The 18,020-nt window shown below is 39.0% G+C and overlaps 1 long non-coding RNA gene across 1 annotated transcript in view; it reads left to right on the forward strand.

Moving 5' to 3' along the window:
• The window catches only part of LOC134501263 (uncharacterized), a 32,853-nt gene extending 16,382 nt beyond the window's left edge, over nt 1-16,471 (forward strand). Inside the window, exon 3 of the long non-coding RNA XR_010068332.1 lies at nt 16,360-16,471. This is a non-coding gene — a long non-coding RNA (uncharacterized LOC134501263). The remainder of the gene's footprint in view (nt 1-16,359) is intronic.
• The last annotated feature ends 1,549 nt before the right edge of the window (nt 16,472-18,020 follow it).

The raw sequence follows: 18,020 nt of genomic DNA on the forward strand, positions 1-18,020 counted from the left end.
TTGACTGAGACCAGTCGGGGATTTTCCCAGCTAGAGCCTTAAACTCTAGGGTGTAATCAGCTACGGACATTTGGCCCTGGGTAAGATCCTTCAGCGCCTTCTTAGCTCTTGCCTTGGCCAGAGGATCCTCAAAATGCAGCTTTAACGCCCACATGAATTCATCGAAATAATCAAGTGCAGGGGAGTCAGCATCACTTAATTGAACATACCAGTCAGCCGCTCGACCCTTCAACTTGGTGGCAATGGCAGTTATCTTAGCCTCTTTGGAAGGGAAGTATGCTCCAAACTGCCTCATGTAACTTTTAGCATTAGTTAAAAAGAAAGAAAACTTTGTTGGATCCCCATCAAACTTGACAGAAAAGTCTCTCACCCCCACTCCAGTTGGAGTGGAATCGGCAGCTACTTGAGTGGTTGGGCCCCAGGTTACAGTAGCTTTCCCTCTTTGGGGTGGGGACACTGGTGATCGAGCCCTGCAGGGTGGAGATTTATCCCGGAACCGTCTCCGGCCCCGCTCCGCCAGCGGTCCGGGTGGGAGGATGGGGGATGGTTGTGGGAAGCTGGGATCTCCTCCATGCCTCCCCTGGCCCCCCAATGACAGCGATAGGTTTCTTAGCATGTACTCCGTCAATTCTATTTTGGCCTCCATCACTCTTAGCCTTTCAGGGGTTTGAGATTCCTCCCTCCCTTGCATGTCCGGCTGTCTCTGTTGACACCGTAGTAGATTCTACGTCTGGGGTCAGCGGGAACTGATACTTCCAGGATGCCCGGGATGTCTCTGGTTGGGGTTCTCCCACTTCATCCCAGGTGATCAGCTCTGCGGGCGATTCCCTGGGTGTTGGTTGCTCTGGTTCTCCCCCATCGTCAGATTCCTCCACCTCAGGACTGTTACTCAATTCATCCCGGAAATCTGAAGGTTCTGGGGTGAGGCTCAGTTCTCCGCTCTTGACCATTGACTCGGGCATCAAGCTAGCCGTCTCCTCAAGTCCCCCGGTCGTGAGCTTGGACTCGGCCATTGTTAACTATTTTCCCTCGCAAGGAACTAATCTTGGTAGGAGCTAACAGTACAACTTTAGTGATTCTCAGCTTTATGTAATGGTTGCCTATTCTAAAACACTATCAGACTCATGAGCAGGAATTCAGAGATATCTGATTTATTAAAGAATAGTATGCAGGATCACAGAGAAAGCTGAGAATGATGAAAGCGCGCCAAATTCAAACTAAAAACCCGCGGTGCAAGTGAAATTCCTCCCCCCGTAGAATCTTCTCAAGTTCACAATCCCAGGTGCTCCTAATGGTTTCTGATGGTCTGCGGGAAAAGGCCTTGAACAGATAACATAACCCAAACACATTCCATTGTAATGAATTCAGATACAGAGCTTGGTACAAGGTTTCACAGCAGCTCCCTCCCAAACAGCGCCATGGCATGTGAAACGTTACGATGTATACTACATTGAAACAGTGAACATGACATAAATTCATTCTGATGATGACAACCTATCCCACTGAGTGAATGAAGATCTCCCCAGCTAGTAGAAAACAGGAAAGATCTCACTGTTTGTGTATGCTGGGGAGTAATATAAAACTTGCTAAATAGAAATATCTGCAAAATGTCTGAGATTTTAGATCTTACAGTATTACTATTAGGATTCTAGAAGACAGTTAACATTTGTGCAGTGTTCTTGCTTGAACCTCTATAGAAATCTGTTGATAGGATTAACGATAAAAAAATTAGGAGACACAAAAGGAAAATGGTTTTGATGCTAAATTATTTTTTCATGTAAGAGCAGGGATGGTTTTGGCCAAACCTCATTCCTTTTTTTGTCTCTGCTGCATATTCCTACAATCTTCAAAGGGGTTCAACTGTGGTCTAGATGACAACTCAAAACAACTGTTTTCTTGTGGTTCTTTTCTTTTAAAGAGGACTTGGGATAGACAGTCCTTCTGAAGGCATGCGGCTACCTAATTTTACTTCATTGAGATTTGATAGGACATATGCATCACTGAAACTATTTGGTAACACTGCACACACTCTGCACAAAGGAGATGATGATCTTATGATTAAGAATCTTGTGTTGAAGTAGAGTTTATAAATGACATGAAGAAAATTTCCTGGGATTATTAGATTTGGCTTCATGTTTTGTCTTGATAGGCATTTAGAATAGTGGAGGCTTGCACAATTTGTAGAGGGGATAAATTCAACATCATCGCTGGCAGCAAAGGAATACCTAGCATGCTGATCAGCTGTTTGGCTAGTGGAGTGATGACAATATTGGAGTTGGTGGTGGCAGTCAGGCCTGGAGGTGCTCAGCAGCATGTCTTTTTGGGCAGCAGTGCAGGTGAATTTATTACTTTTTTAAAAATGCCAGCGGGCTGCACAAAACTGCTTGGCGGGCCATGTGTTGTGCTGGCCCAGTTCTATTTTGTGCCCTGCAGCAGTTAATGAAACTATAGCTCAAATGCAATCCTTGTATTTCACTAGAGAAAGCTATGAAAAAAATACTTTTCAGAAGGAACAAAAAAGAATGTCAGTCCAAGAGATAGGACTAGAAACAAGGCTATAGCACTTACAGGTACATTTGTTAACTTTAATATATGAACAAAACATAAGTCTAAATGATTTGTACCTAAGAGTACTTCAAAAGGTAAAGTATGAAATTGGCAGTGGATAGAAGATTCAAGCAAACAACAACACTTCTTTGTACAACCAGTGATTGACTTACTAGGCAGAGAAATTCTCCTTTTTTTTTCTTTACCAGATCTCATTCAATTTGATGAAAGAGAAATTGCATCAAAATTTCTTCAAATATGATATTCTTGTCCTTATTTAGTTAAGAGGTTACCAAGGGATGCATGGGAACATCCTGTCTTTCATCATACAATGATCTTTCCAGTGGTCTGCAGCCTTCCCAGCTTCCCTACAATTCAGTTCAATTCCAAAGGGAGATATTATGAAAGAACTCATCTTGGACCTCTTCATTGTACTGGTCAATGAAAGGGGGGAACCCTACTGATGAGAAATAGTTGGAGAATTGTTTTCTTCTCTCAGATAAATTATTTATTAAATTTGTCCCCGCCCAGAGTCCCCCGATGGGAGGAGGTGGGTGGCGACAAATTTAATAAAATAATAAACTTCCCCATTTTTAGTGCCCTAAATCTGGTGCAGAATTTTTAAAGGCTATATGTATTTATGATTAGTGCTGAATGTGTAGCAAGATACCACAAGCTGTAATATGATAAATGATAAAGTCTCATTCAACCCAGGATCAGTTCCTAGAAATGTCCGTGTCATTTTCTTGATAACAGCATGAAGTGATTTGTCACTGACTTGTTTTGGAGTGTGGGTGCTTCCCTGTCTGGTCTATAGCTATGGTTTTGGCTGAGAAAGACTGACTGGCCCAAAGTCACCCAGCCGGCTTTCATGCCTAAGGCGGGTCTAGAACCTGGTTTCTAGTCCAGCACCTTAACCACTACACCAGACTGGCTCTCATATCTCTCATGCTAGAACAGGGTTTCCCAAACTGTGAGGTGTGTACCTCCCTTGGGGAGGGGAGGTGTGAAGAACCTTTTAGTTACGTTGTTACAATAAATCCACCTTACAGTTTCATTGTATTGTTTTCATTGTTCATTTGTGTTCATTTTGGATTTTTAGGGAAGGTGTGTATATTAAGATTGCACTAAAGGGAGGTGTAATGGCAAAAAGTTTAGGAACACTTGATCTAGAAAGATTGTTCCTTTGGTTTCAAAGTGAAAAGTGTTTTTTCAGAGCACACCTAGTATCTGTTACAATTCTTTAAGCCAAATGTCTCTTTTTCAAGGATTGCACTGTAGCAATGGAGAACAACCACATGATCCTGGGAAAAGAAGCCGCTGCTTTAAGGAATTGCCAACAGATGTTGTGTGAGGATCTCACATTCTCCAAAGCACCTTTTCCCCTTTGAACTCAAAGTTCTGCCCAGCCTCCTTCCTATCTCTTCAAGTTCCTGTCTGAACATGCCCTCAGCATGAATCTCCTATTTAATGTTCTCGCCTAAACAAGAAACATGCATGTTTTCTTTGTTCAGATTTTCAAAGTCTTATAAGACTAATTATGTCAATATTTGAATTACTGTACAGAGGTCCAAGTAGTTTTTTTTCCCAAACAAAATATTGAAAATGAAGTGGAATCGTTCTTCTTTAATATATTTTGTGGTAAAGAACAAAGGTCTGCTATGTTCAAGTGTATGTAAGGAATTTAAGGCAAGTTTAATATACAAGTCTCAGATGAAAAATGTAAAAACAGTACCACTTGAATGAAATTGGTGAATCTTTATATTTGATAGTATGCAGTTTCTCAACAGAAAATAGAAGCAAAACTGGATTACAAAATTTGCTTTGCTCATTTGCTAACTCCAAAACCTTTTTATTACTCATAACTGTAAATCTTTTCTTCCAAGTCCATACTTTTTCCCTTTACATTATTGTTGCATGATTTGTCATTGCTATCTATTTCTGCTAACCAGGACACATCCTAAACTGTAGTGCCACTTGGAAAATATTCTCAATTGCTTTCATGTCTTGTTGCTTTGGGGGCTAGAATACAGTACCAGCAAAGGGCTCTTATTTGCATGTACTAGCTTGCTTATATGAAACAACTTTGTGTCAGCAGAATTAGTGGTTTAAAAAGGCTTTAAAACCTAATTGCTAATATATGGAACACTACTAGTTGGAAGCAGAGAAGATAACCTTTTAGTTTCTGTATCCTTTGCTGATTAAGACAGCTGTGTTATAATAATGCCTGTGCTCTCTGTAAAGTATTCGAAGTACTTATATTACACCACCTCAGTAATACTTACTATATACCTGTAAAATGTGTGAACATTCATTGGGGATCCAGGGGCTACTCTGTAGGTTTTTTGAGTGACCAAGAAATTGGGTGGTTGGGAAAATATGCCAAGTGGGCAGGGTTTTCACACATGGGCAGAGCCACAATATTATCTTTCTTCTTGGTTCGGCAGGTTTGGGCCTTTTTTTCTTTCCTTAAATAACATCAGTAAACTTTTAGTGCATGCTTTTATCATACAGAGGGTATGGCACAGAATCTGTAATGTCTGCCAAGCATTCAGGTCCAAATCTATCTTCACTTGCTGGTAGTAAGACTTACTGAACTCCAGGAGCCTAGTTCAAAGTAAACCTGTGTTGGGATTGTGCTGCTATACTGCTAGCCTCCAGGACTGTTCAGAAGCATAGAACTAGCTTCCTGGAATGTAGTTTACAGCAATTTAGCTTTTGGTGCTTATATATATCATAAACTGATTCTGCCTGATGGTAGCTTGACAATTAGAGGTACTCTCAGAGCCAATTCACACAACTTTTGGGCATATAGCCAGCCACTTTTCCCCCGGGCGAACGTTTTCATCAACCTGGATTCTAGCATGTTCTCCTCAAATGGGTATCCAAACAATGCCATAAGCATAAATTCTGATTCAGTATCATTACGCAAACAAACATTAACAATCCCCCAATAAATGTGTAGCAGCCTAGTGCTGGTTCTCTATTTATTTTAGGAATCTGATAACCCTTTTGCCAGAGACACCAGAATGCAAAGAGAAAAAGCTACAGCAAGAAAATAAGTGGCCAACAACACACAGAAAAGACATGCAGTTTATACCCATGTACCACCAGTTGAGAACCATTGGATTAATTCAGTGCCTCCATAACATTTCAGAAGGCAAACAGGTCCACATAAGAGATGCAAGGAGAAACATACAGATTCATCTTGAGTTCACTTTCAGGTGGTAATCGTCTTATACAAATGTCCAGAGGTGCCTATGCTGCATTACAACCACCTATGTATTCACTGAAGAAATGGTGAGACTGGCATGTAATATAACTTTATGTAATGACCAGGGAATTTTTTTCATATTAGCAAAAAAAAAAAAAAATCAGCTGAAAAAGTGGGTATTTGTGCATAAATTTGGTGTCTCGCATTACGATGTGGTAGGCAACCTTTTTTTGAGTTGATAGCCCAATTTTAATTTTCCATGCTTGCTGCAGGTGCTCTTTCAAAAAGGCTGATAGGCAGAGGTTGCTTTTACAGAAAAGTTGCCAGGGTGGGCATGGCCAGTCACAAAACACCTGTTTTGCTAGAAGGCAAAGTGGTGATTGTCATTGTTACCAATCCCTCTAGCTGCCCAGGATGCTCTCTACCACTCCAATTTATCTTTGTCTTTTATCTGGGCAGATGATATGCTTTGCATTTTCTAAAAATGCCTAAGGGGCCTGCATGGGACCTGGAGACATTCTGTAAATGAAGATAATGCTATATGATAAAGATAATGCTAGAGGTTTATGCAGCACTTTACAGCATGCTAGCTTCTCATTTTTTTAAAAAAAGTAAAATAATACTTAAATACTTTAAACCTAGTTGGGCGAGGAGCTGGCTTGGCATAAAAAGAGGTGACAGCACACATAAGGACCATATGTTGCCTACCCCAAACTGATTCTAGATAATAGCATCAGATAATTAAATATGGTTAGATGTACATACCCCTAGTTTGTCCATTGCTGCCACAATGTTGCATTCATTGTTAATATCCATGCTTCCCTAAATGAATCTAGACTTCCTAGTGTGAAATGTGAAACCTCACAGTTCTCATAATGTTTAATTTATGGCTATTGTTTTTAATCATACTATGTTTCCTCCCATATTTTCTCTGTTCCAACTTTCTGAACAACTTTACAGAAAGATCTGTTATATTTTTAATTTCACATCAGCTAAGATGGTTGCCAAAAAGCTCAACCACCCACCCTTGGTCAACAAATATTACTGTAAACAAGTATGAATTGGAAGTGCAGAACAAATGAAGAAATGTTTTTGACAGGGTTCCCTGGTAGTGTAGGAGGATATTCTGTAAGTCTAAAAATACCTTCAGCAGTTTTCATAGACAATTTGAAATATCTCCCTAACTGCTCACTACAGAAGATGGTCCCAGAGCCCACATGCTAGATCTTACAGATGGCTTACAAGAATCTTTTCTTGTACTTCAGTTGCAGAACAGGGGAAAAAAATCAATAACCAATTGATTCTTAGATTTGCATAAGGCCATTGAAGCTCTGTAGCCAACTAAGTCAGTGTGTCTTCCCTCTTAAATAAACCTCACCTAGTCAATGTTTCTATGCCTTTCTCTACCATTCTTAATAGCGCATGTCTGGTTGTGATGTTTCCACTTACTTAGTTGTAAGCAAGCACAATTTTCCTTCCCATTTGCTTTTAAAAGTCTCCATTTGATTGGAAAAATATTAGCTGGGAAGATCTAACAATTCAGGAGAGCATATATTGATATATTGTGTAGATCCCTACAGCATCCTCTATGGGAATGAAAAAGTTCCTTTCCAGTACCTTATGCATTTGCTCCTTTAAGAATTTCTAAGCTAATCTCCCTTAATTCCTAAGAAATTCAAGACACAAATAAGTTTGCTATTGAGTGCCCTGGTCATTTTGTGTGACCTCCAAACATACCTCTCTTTGTTAAAGACTGACATTTATCCTTTCCTTTTGTAGAACTTCTTATCAATCAGTGGCAGTTCCAAGTAAAAGGAGGTGATAGAAATGGGACCATCTGAATGATCAAAGGTTTGGAATACTGCCACAAAATTTGTTGCTATGAGAAATGGTCATGGCCACCATCTCAGATTGCAATTAAATAAATTAATGGAAGATGTGGCTATCATGCCCATGCATTTATTCAGTATTGGATAAAATTGGATGGCAGCAGAATCATAGAAGAATTGGAAGGGCCTAAGAGGTCGTCAAGTCCAGCCTCCTGAACATTGGAAGATTTACTACACAATCCCTGATAGATGACTATCCAGCCTCCAGTGAAATGGAATCATAGAAATTCCGGTTGCTGAGGAACTTGCAACCATATCTTGCTTTTGGGTTTTCTATAGACAATCTCTTTCACCCTTGTGGGAATAGAATTATATGAGATAGACCTTTATCTGTTCTGGCATTCTTATAAATTTGGTGACATTTCCAGCAGGATTTGAAAAATACATTTAAAGTATATTAAAATAATAAATGAAAAATAACTTCAATTTGCTTTTGTAGTAGTGATAATACCCAGTACTGAGTCTAGAACAAACTGTTGCTTGCATTGGGATAAATGAAATATACTGTTAAGTAAAAACTGCATTCTATTTTTGATCTGATACTCTGAAAAGGAAATATTTGCTTTTTTTATAAGTATTTTTCATATTGTGATAGCAATGTTACTAGAAGGCAATTCAAAATATATTACAGCAATTCATCATATTCTGCTGAGGTTCTCATTCTGCCAATAATTTAATTAATCAGTTTGGATAGAAAGAGCTTATTCATTCATGTACGTTGTCACCTTAACTGAGCCACATTGTTGTTGTTATTTTGTTTCAAATAAATTAGCTTTAGGAGTACTAATGATAGATAGTCCATCAGCTCAACAACATAATGAAAATCAGAGATAATAAATTATATTTTAGTCAAGAAAGCAATGTATAAAAGGTGGGTTGATTCATCCACAGCAGACAAAAAGAAGCAAGGAAAGCTAGTTGTAACAGATATGGAAATTTTAATCTTATGAGTTGTTCAGTCTAGTTCATTCCTCCTAAGCACTACCCTCTAGCCTAAAGAATGGGAATCTTTAAAAGTCTAAATTGCTAGCCCAAAGGCTTCTTCCTTTTTCTGGTGGTCCTTTTTAAATTATTATTTTGTAGTCCCTTATGCAGGTTCAGAAGCTGAATCAGGAACAGATTTAAGTGTCTCCGAGAATATGTCAGATATTAACGACCATTAAGTCTAGGCTCAGCATGAGAAACCCAGTTAAAATCTTACTGATTTCAAGTATGCTATTTAGGACTTCAGCCTGAATTGGCCAGTGAGGAGCTACATGTATGATAGTCTATTCCCTAGAAGTAATAGACTATCTCTGATTAATTCAGTCCAAAATTAATCTGACCTTAAATAGGTCATTGTAATGCTCACTTTACTCTGAATCCTGTAAACCAATCTATTTAAGACACATTCCAGCAAATGGAACCATTTTCTTCAGGTGCCAATATATATTTTATTATGCAGATCTAGAGATATAGACACTGTTGAGGAACAGCATAAAATCGAGGCCAAGCTTTCATTTCTACAAACCTTATACAACTTTGAATAAATGTTATTACTAAACTAGATAATCTGATTTAGTGTAAGGTGGCCTTCCAATATACTGTGCTAGAACATCGGACCCTTTTCCTGACAAATCTTTGAAATCTTCAGGTTGATGAGAAAGATTTCCATTGTTGTTCTTAAAACTATTGTGCTGGCTTTCATGGAATAAGACACTAAGCAACAAGAAATTGAACATTTGTGTGTAATAGCATCATGCACTGTGCTTGCACCTTGAGAGTCCCATATTACACTGCAGTATCTCCCACTACTTTAGGTGCTACTTTAGGTGCAGTATCCCCTGCTACTTTATTCTCACGTCAAATAAAAATCTCTCAGTACAGTATCTTACTCAGTATATGTAAGCACCCTAGAACAATGTTTCTCAACATTGGCAACTTTAAGATGTGTGGACTTCAACTCCCAGAATTCCTTAGCCAGTGCTGGCTGGGGAATTCTAGGAGTAGAAGTCCATACATCTTAAAGTTGCCAGTGTTGAGAAACACTGCTTTAGACCATAGGAATGGGGCCAACTGAGGAGAAGTGCTCTGAAAAGTCCTTCTGTTTTATATTCATCGTTGTGGCAGGTGAGAAGCTAATTTCTCTTCAATTTTCTTTGATAGTATTTGGAAATAAGGACAAATTTATTCCTTTCCTGTAAAATGGATTGAACCTACTTCCATATGAAGTTAATTACAGAAGAACTTTCCCCCACCTCATTTGGCAATATGTTTGAAATATTCCAAGTTCTGTCTTCTTTTCACCATGTTTTTTAAATCAGCATCTTTGTTTAGGGCAATCTAATTGTATCTGGGCTTGACTGCTATAAAGATTGAGGAATATATTTTCCAATTAGTTTGAGGCCTCACAGGAAAAATACACAAACTGTCACTAAATGAGGACTACAGCTCCATGTCAGGAAAGAGAAGAAAATAGCACATCACCATAATATTAGTCTTCTCCGTAGCCTAGTGATTGGAGACAGTGTTCCTAAATTGGGGCAGAAAGCCAGATAAGAGACAGTCTCTGAAATTAGTTATGAAAATCTTACTCATTTGAGCTACCTCAGATTACTTGGGAAAAGGCACACCATTGTAATAAAGGTATGGCTTCTCTTTTTAAAATATTTTCCAATTCCACAGGCTTTCAGACCTCAGTAACAATTGTATTATATCTCCAAATGTGTCTGTGCATGTTTTTTTTAAAGACCAATAAATTAAGTGACGCAGGGAAATGAATATAGCCTGTAGGGTTCTGAATTGAGTTTTTCCTTCCTGGCTCTTTATCAGGCATGACTGATTGTCTATATGTATTTCGGAGGATGAGCTATTTCCTCTGAAATGTTCCTTGCTTCAGGAAAAGTACTTGTTTCTTCCTTCCAGGCTAAACCATCACAGGGGGCATGGTGCTATGCTGAATAGGGCCATGGCCAGGTCCAGTCCTACAACCATTTATTTTTGCCCTCATCAGATTGTTTTCTGGCATGTGGCGGGAAGAGCAATGATATATAATCCTCCCACCTCCCCTTTCTTTTTAATAATGAAATTTAGATCACGTGTATTTTGGGATTCTTAGAGTCAATCTACTTAGCTGTAAAATTCACTGGATGACCCAAACAAGTTCGTTTCTTTTAAGCCTAGCCTATTTAATCAAGGTTGTTGTGAAGATAACCTGGGAGACTCTTGGTATGTTAACACAGCTTTAAGCTGCTTTCAGGAGAGAAGAGGAACAAGTCTAGTTGACAAAAACTGATCCGTGAAACAGATGCAATATTGTTCTTTCTGAAGTTCTATTATTCATATGTTATTAAGAACATATTAACCTTATTAATGTAGTGGAAGCAATATAGCATTAAAAGAACTATAAATGTCCAAAGCAAACACACTGAAAAATAACATCAAAGTCAAGCAGCCAAATGAATGCTATGAAACCCTCAACTTTTCCATAGCATTGAGAGACCCTTCAGAAAGCTTGCAATTTCCAGACTTTTTCCAAAGATCCATTAGGAGTTTAAGCAATGCTCTAAAAACCTAGGGAAAGAAAAAAGCATTTACTTGGCACTAAAACTATACAGTGTAGTACCAAGCAAGCCTCAGTGAGGATACTGCCATAGGTTCCATCTCTAGTAGCCACCCACTGCATCTCACTTAGCATTCACTTCTAGAGAAAAATTTCTAAAGATGCCTTTCCTGTCCCAAACCTCTGGTCATCCCTGTCCTGAGTAGCTAAAATGGATAAAGCACAGTTGAGCTGATAACAGCTTGGCTGAAAGGGAAAAGATTTTGGAGCGCCCATCAAACTTAGTATGTTTGGAATTGTTCAAGACTACTTGAGCCTGACCTAGGTTTGCATCAGTACTGTGGGCACCTTTTCAGTCAGAAGGGGATTTGAATGTTGTGCACTGGTTGGGTGCTGGTGGTTGTTTGTCATTCTGACATCATATCTTTCTGCTCAGCAGGTAGAAAGGGATTTAAACTAACTCAGGTAACTTGGGTTTCATCTCAAACTTCTCCATCTGGCACATTTTAACATTTAAATTAGACTTGCTCCCTTAAAACCAGCATTGAGAAATTTCATTTGAAAAATAAGGAAGCTAGTACAGCTGAGGAAGTACTGGCATAATATGATCAAATCATTCAGTCCGTTTAATACTGTGCAGCCCAATTCTAGGCCACCTGAATATAGCAATTTAATAATGCACAACTATTTTCTGACATAATTAGTGCACTAAAATGTTACTTTAGAAGACCATAATTGCTTGAAAAGCGGGCTAAATAAATAAATAAGCTAGTACTACTTTATTTAAAAACTAAAATGAATGGATGAACCAAGACCTCACAGCATACCGGGAAACTTCTTCACTAGTTAAATCATAGATCAAGCAAAATGCTTCTGTATAAATATGCTAAGGATCTTGTTGAAAAGTAGAAATTTTAGATCCTTACTGTACCATCCAGTTTTGTCTTTACCATGAAGATAAACATTCTGAGATTTTGACATGGTCCTTAGATCAATAGGTACGTATACAATATAGAAAATATACTTATTTTCTAACCCTAAAAATACAGCCATTTTTAAGGTTTAGACATTTAAAAAGGAAGGAGATAATTCTACTGTATTCTTAATTGACAGCTGCTTCCACATTTTCAATTCAGAACCTGTATCTTTCTCTCCTTTTCACATATGTGAAAAGTGAAAGGTCCCTGAGTCATGTCTGACCTTTTGGGGTGATGCCGCTTTCGCAATGTTTTCTTGGCAGACTATAGGGCAGGGTGGTTTGCCATTGCCTTCCCCAGTCGTCACCTTCCTCAGCAAACCGGGTACTCATTTTACCGATCTCGGAAGGATGGAAGGCTGAGGTGACCTGAGCTGGCTACCTGAGAATCCGGCTTCCACTGGGATCGAACTCGGGTCGTGGGGAGAGTTTCGGTTGCAATACTGCCGCCTACCACACTGCACTACATGAGGTGTACATGACAAAATCTAGCTCAATTCCTTGCAGTAAAAAAAAAAGATTTATAATATGGTATTATGGTAGAAGCAGCACACCCTGTCTGCAAACTGTAATTATGTGCAGTTGCCATTTCCCATAAAATGAGAGCTCCAAGTAGCATTGCTGCAAGATTAGACTCAGAATGAGTGATTGTTTACTGGCAATCTGATTGTTTACTGTAGCATGTTTACTAAGATGTATGAGATTTCTTCCCAGGTAAGTGTACATGAAATTACAGATCAAATAAGGTAAAAATCCATGCATAATTATATGTATGTTTAGTCATGCCGGCCACATGACCACGGAAGTGTCTACAGACAAACGCCGGCTCTTTGGCTTTGAAACGGAGGTGAGCACCGCCCACTAGAGTCGGACACGACTGGACTTAATGTCAAGGGAGACCTTTACCTTTACAATGTATGTATGTATGTAAAATATACTTCTAAAAAATATATGGTGAAAGTTACAGATGTTACTGTGGATTGTTACTCAGATGTTTACCTCTTGCTGTAAAAATAGGACAATTATATGAAATAACTATTATCTACATGAAACTAAAATCAGTCAATTAAGAGATCTTTGCTTTATCTATTGAGAAAGCTACACTCATATGATCTTGTCTGCTTTGCTCCTAATCCTGTTCAGGTCCTGTGGCCTTGAAAATTGCATTAAATGCAAAAGCACATTTAATGTCCCATTTATTGTGGTTCTTAGTTTTGTTTAAAAATTATATGCTGTGGTTTTCTGTTAAGGGATTTTAATTGACCATGAAGGATTCTCCATGAATAGACATTGGTGATTACTGTGGTTGGTATGTTTGCTGTGGTACTGTCATGAGTACTGATGGCGAGCAGGAGGGGGCCCCTATCCAGGGGGGAAAACACATGCGTAGTACTGAGGAGTTAAGCAGCCATTCAAAGAGACACAGATCAGACCTGCCTTAACCTTTGGGGTTTGTCTGTCTGGGTTTTTCCCACGCTTCTTCAGTTTGTTAGGATTTTCTGTCTAATGTAGCAGTAATAAAGCACTAGAGACCTATTCCTCATCTCAGCGTGGTTCCTGACTGTTAGGACAGGTACATTGATTGATACCTTCAGTTTCCACTTATCATCTGAGACCTGTTTTTAATGAGTACATACCTATTTTGAGAGCCAGTTTGGTGTAGGGGCTAGGTGCTGGGCTAATAACCAGGAGCTTGTGAATTGTAGGCCTCCCTTAGGCATTAAAGCCAGCAGGGTGACTTTGGGCCAGTCTCTCTATCAGTCCAACCCACTTCACAGGGTTGTTGTGGGGAGAATGGGAGGCAGGAGTATTAGGCATGTTTGCTGCCTTGAGTTATATATAAAAAAGGCAGGATAAAAATCTAATAAATAAATACATGTAAGTTCCAATCTTAGGCACCTCTATAGAACACAAGTTCCCTGCTTATACTTTGCTTCTGAATAGATGTCTTACCTATTTTTCTATTTTCTATTTACTAAATTCTGAAACAGTGCTTCAGGTCTTGTGCTAAGAAAAAGGAAGAATAACAAGAAAGGAAGCTGCTGGTGTTTAGCTAGAAAATTTTTATTCTGTTTGCACATCTGACATTTTTTGCCCCATGTTGCCCAAGACTTTTTAACTTTGACAGGGCAGACAGAATAAGGGGCTATGACAGAAGAGCTTGTTTAGGTAAAATGGTAAAATTTATATTACTGTACTTTTTTTCCCAATTATGTTAGCAAAAGAGCAACATCTTGTTCATTTGAATCTGCTTTTGCAGTAACAGTGTTAATAGATGTTTATAAACATTAAGGACCTTTGAAAGCATTTTACTTTCTTACATATACTTGTTTGCCAGAGTTTGTTCTCTAAGAGCATAACTCTGAAACAGTTGTTTAAATACAATTAAGCATTTGCAAGCCAATGTGTGGAAAGGAAAACACACTTCTGGTTTAGCAACTTTCCGTTCAATATCACCCAAGAGTTTATACTTAAGTTAGAGAAGGCTCTGTGATGCTAGCTTGCTTCCGTCTTCATCCCATTCTCTTGTACTAACTAATCTGGTCTGGCTAGTTTTAGCTTATGATATATGAATTTAGTCATTTTGGTTTTTCAACCATGAGTTTATGGTATAGAATCATGTATGAACTCAGCCATTGTGGCTTATTCAGTGATGATGGCTAAATCATGGCTCCCTTTCCTCTTGATTTCCACCAGATGTAATTTCCACATAGTCTTGTCTATCAGCATGTGTGTACGTGTAAAACCAATAATGTAGCGGTGCAGAATTTGACTATAGTTAGTACAGGGTGAGTAGGTGAAACAGTAGACCATCAGATGTGTATGCATGTTGTGTGGATGTCAGTTTTACATTGCTATTTATTTCTTTTATTATTCTTTGTATAATATGTACAACAGATGTAAAATAAACTCTAGATGTATATTGTCTTTCCAAAAGAAACTAAGATTTGGGAATCTGAATGACATTTCTCTTCATCAAAATCTATTTTAAATTATACCACCTACTGTCTGCCATCACTTTGCTGGGTGGTCTTTAAATTAATTAAGAATACAAAAGATAAGATAAATATAAAACAACAAGTAAAAAGAGGACAGAACAATATCAGTTAAAACCAGTAGAAGAGAATATAGTGCCTATTTAAATCACACTTAAATCATTTTCTAAATAACCCTGGGAGAATAAAATAGTCTTCTACCTGCACCCAAAATGAATAAAAGTATGAGCTGAACAAAACTTCTACGGCGGGTGTTTTATACCCTCATTTGTCAGGGACACCAGTCCGAGAACTTTGAGCGATAGCATTACAAACAGGTAGTTAATTTTGGGAGGGAGCGATTGTTTCATTTTTCTTGGCCTCAGGACATTTAGAGTCATTGAAAAGTAAATCCAGCACTTTGAATTGGATCCAGTTATAACCTACTTTTATCTTGAGGTAGAGGCTCCCTTAAGCCAGCCTTGATTTCTGGTAATTTCCTCAAACTCCTTCACAGTTTTCTTGGCAACAGTACAGATGTGGTTTGCCATTGCTGCCTGGGATATTTTTTGAACTTAAAGGCCCATGTTTTCTGGTGGTCCCAGAGAAATACTTAACAGGTCTTACCTTGCTTAGCATCTTATTCGCATTGAACTAGTTAACAACATATTTGAAACTAATACTTATCAGTATCTTTAAAGCGCTAATTGATTTGGACCAAAATACCTGAAGATAATTTCCTAAAGAGCTGCTTCAGGAGAGGGTTTTTTCCCCCTAAATTGTGCTACTTTTATGTGAAGTACATTTGGAGAGAAAATGTAAGGCCCCTCTTTTGAGGGAGATGGGGGTGGTGGTGAAATTTGAAATATAAATAGATAAGATAAGATAAGATAAGATAAGATAAGACTTGTTTGTTGGAAGTACCATTTCAGTTACATTGAATCTTTTGTATCTCATAACCTACGGGCCACAGTAGAAAGTGAGGTCTCCCACTCTACCTGATTCTTGTGTGATTGTTCACCTCAGGATTCTTTCTTCCTGCCTTTATCTTCCTAAGAACAAAGACTGGGTCTTTGACTCTATGCCAAAGTAGTTGTAGGAGCTAGGCTTTGCCTTTTTCCCCCTCCCCAATTTTATTTCATGTAATAAGCCTTTCTGTTAAAATTACAAAGAGCTACTGCACTAGCTCTTGCTCAGGTTTGATTTTCTCTTTCCAGGAACACACACAAATCACTTACGACATTCTTTGCAGTTGAACAAGGGTGTGGGAGACTCAGGTTGCAAGGAATCCACTCAACTTCTTCCTTGATGATATTTTTCTGGTTTCTTAAAGATATGTTTATTTTGGCAAGTATTTTGTTGTTTATTCGTTTAGTTGCTTCCGACTCTTCGTGACTTCATGGACCAGCCCACGCCAGAGCTTCCTGTCAGTTGTCAACACCCCCAGCTCCCCCAGGGACGAGTCCGTCACCTCTAGAATATCATCCATCCACCTTGCCCGTGGTCGGCCCCTCTTCCTTTTGCCCTCTACTCTCCCTAGCATCAGCATCTTCTCCAGGGTGTCCTGTCTTCTCATTATGTGGCCAAAGTATTTCAGTTTTGCCTTTAATATCATTCCCTCAAGTGAGCAGTCTGACTTTATTTCCTGGAGTATGGACTGGTTTGGTCTTCTTGCAGTCCAAGGCACTCTCAGAATTTTCCTCCAACACCACAGTTCCAAAGTATCTATCGTCCTTCTCTCAGCCTTCCTTACGGTCCAGCTCTCGCAGCCATATGTTACTATGGGGAACACCATTGCTTTAACTATGCAGACCTTTGATAAGAGTGTGATGTCTCTGCTCTTAACTATTTTATTGGGATTTGTCATTGCTCTTCTTCCAAGGATTAAGCGTCTTCTGATTTCCTGACTGCAGTCAGCATCTGCAGTAATCTTCGCACCTAGAAATACAAAGTCTTTCACTGCTTCTACATTTTCTCCCTCTATTTGCCAGTTATCAATCAAGCTGGTTGCCATAATCTTGGTTTTTTTGAGGTTTAGCTACAAGCCAGCATTTGCACTTTCTTCATCATAAGGCTCCTCAGTTCCTCTTCGCTTTCAGCCATAAAGTGGTATCATCTGCATATCTGAGATTGTTAATGTTTCTTCCAGCGATTTTAACTCCAGCCTTGGATTCCTCAAGCCCAGCATGTCGCATGATGTGTTCTGTGTACAAGTTGAATAGGTAGGGTGAGAGTATACAGCCCTGTCGTACTCCTTTCCCAATCTTAAACCAGTCCGTTGTTCCGTGGTCTGTTCTTACTGTTGCTACTTGGTCATTATACAGATTCCTCAGGAGGCAGACAAGATGACTTGGTATCCCCATACCACTAAGAACTTGCCACAATTTGTTATGGTCCACACAGTCAAAGGCTTTAGAATAGTCAATCAAACAGAAATAGATGTTTTTCTGAAACTCCCTGGCTTTTTCCATTATCCATCGGATATTGGCAATTTGGTTCCTAGTTCCTCTGCCTTTTCTAAACCCAGCTTGTACATCTGGGAATTCTCGCTCCATGAATTGCTGAAGTCTACCTTGCAGGATCTTGAGCATTACCTTACTGGCATGTGAAATGAGTGCCACTGTTCGATAGTTTGAACATTCTTTAGTGTTTCCCTTTTTTGGTATGGGGTTATAAGTTGATTTTTTCCAGTCTGATGGCCATTCTTGTGTTTTCCAAATTTGCTGGCATATAGCATGCATTACCTTGACAGCATCATCTTGCAAGATTTTGAACAGTTCAGCTGGGATGCCGTCGTCTCCTGCTGCCTTGTTATTAGCAATGCTTCTTAAGGCCCATTCAACCTCACTCTTCAGGATGTCTGGCTCTAGCTCACTGA

This window comes from Candoia aspera, chromosome 1 (assembly GCF_035149785.1).
Source record: "Candoia aspera isolate rCanAsp1 chromosome 1, rCanAsp1.hap2, whole genome shotgun sequence".
NCBI classification, from domain to species: Eukaryota; Metazoa; Chordata; class Lepidosauria; order Squamata; family Boidae; genus Candoia; species Candoia aspera.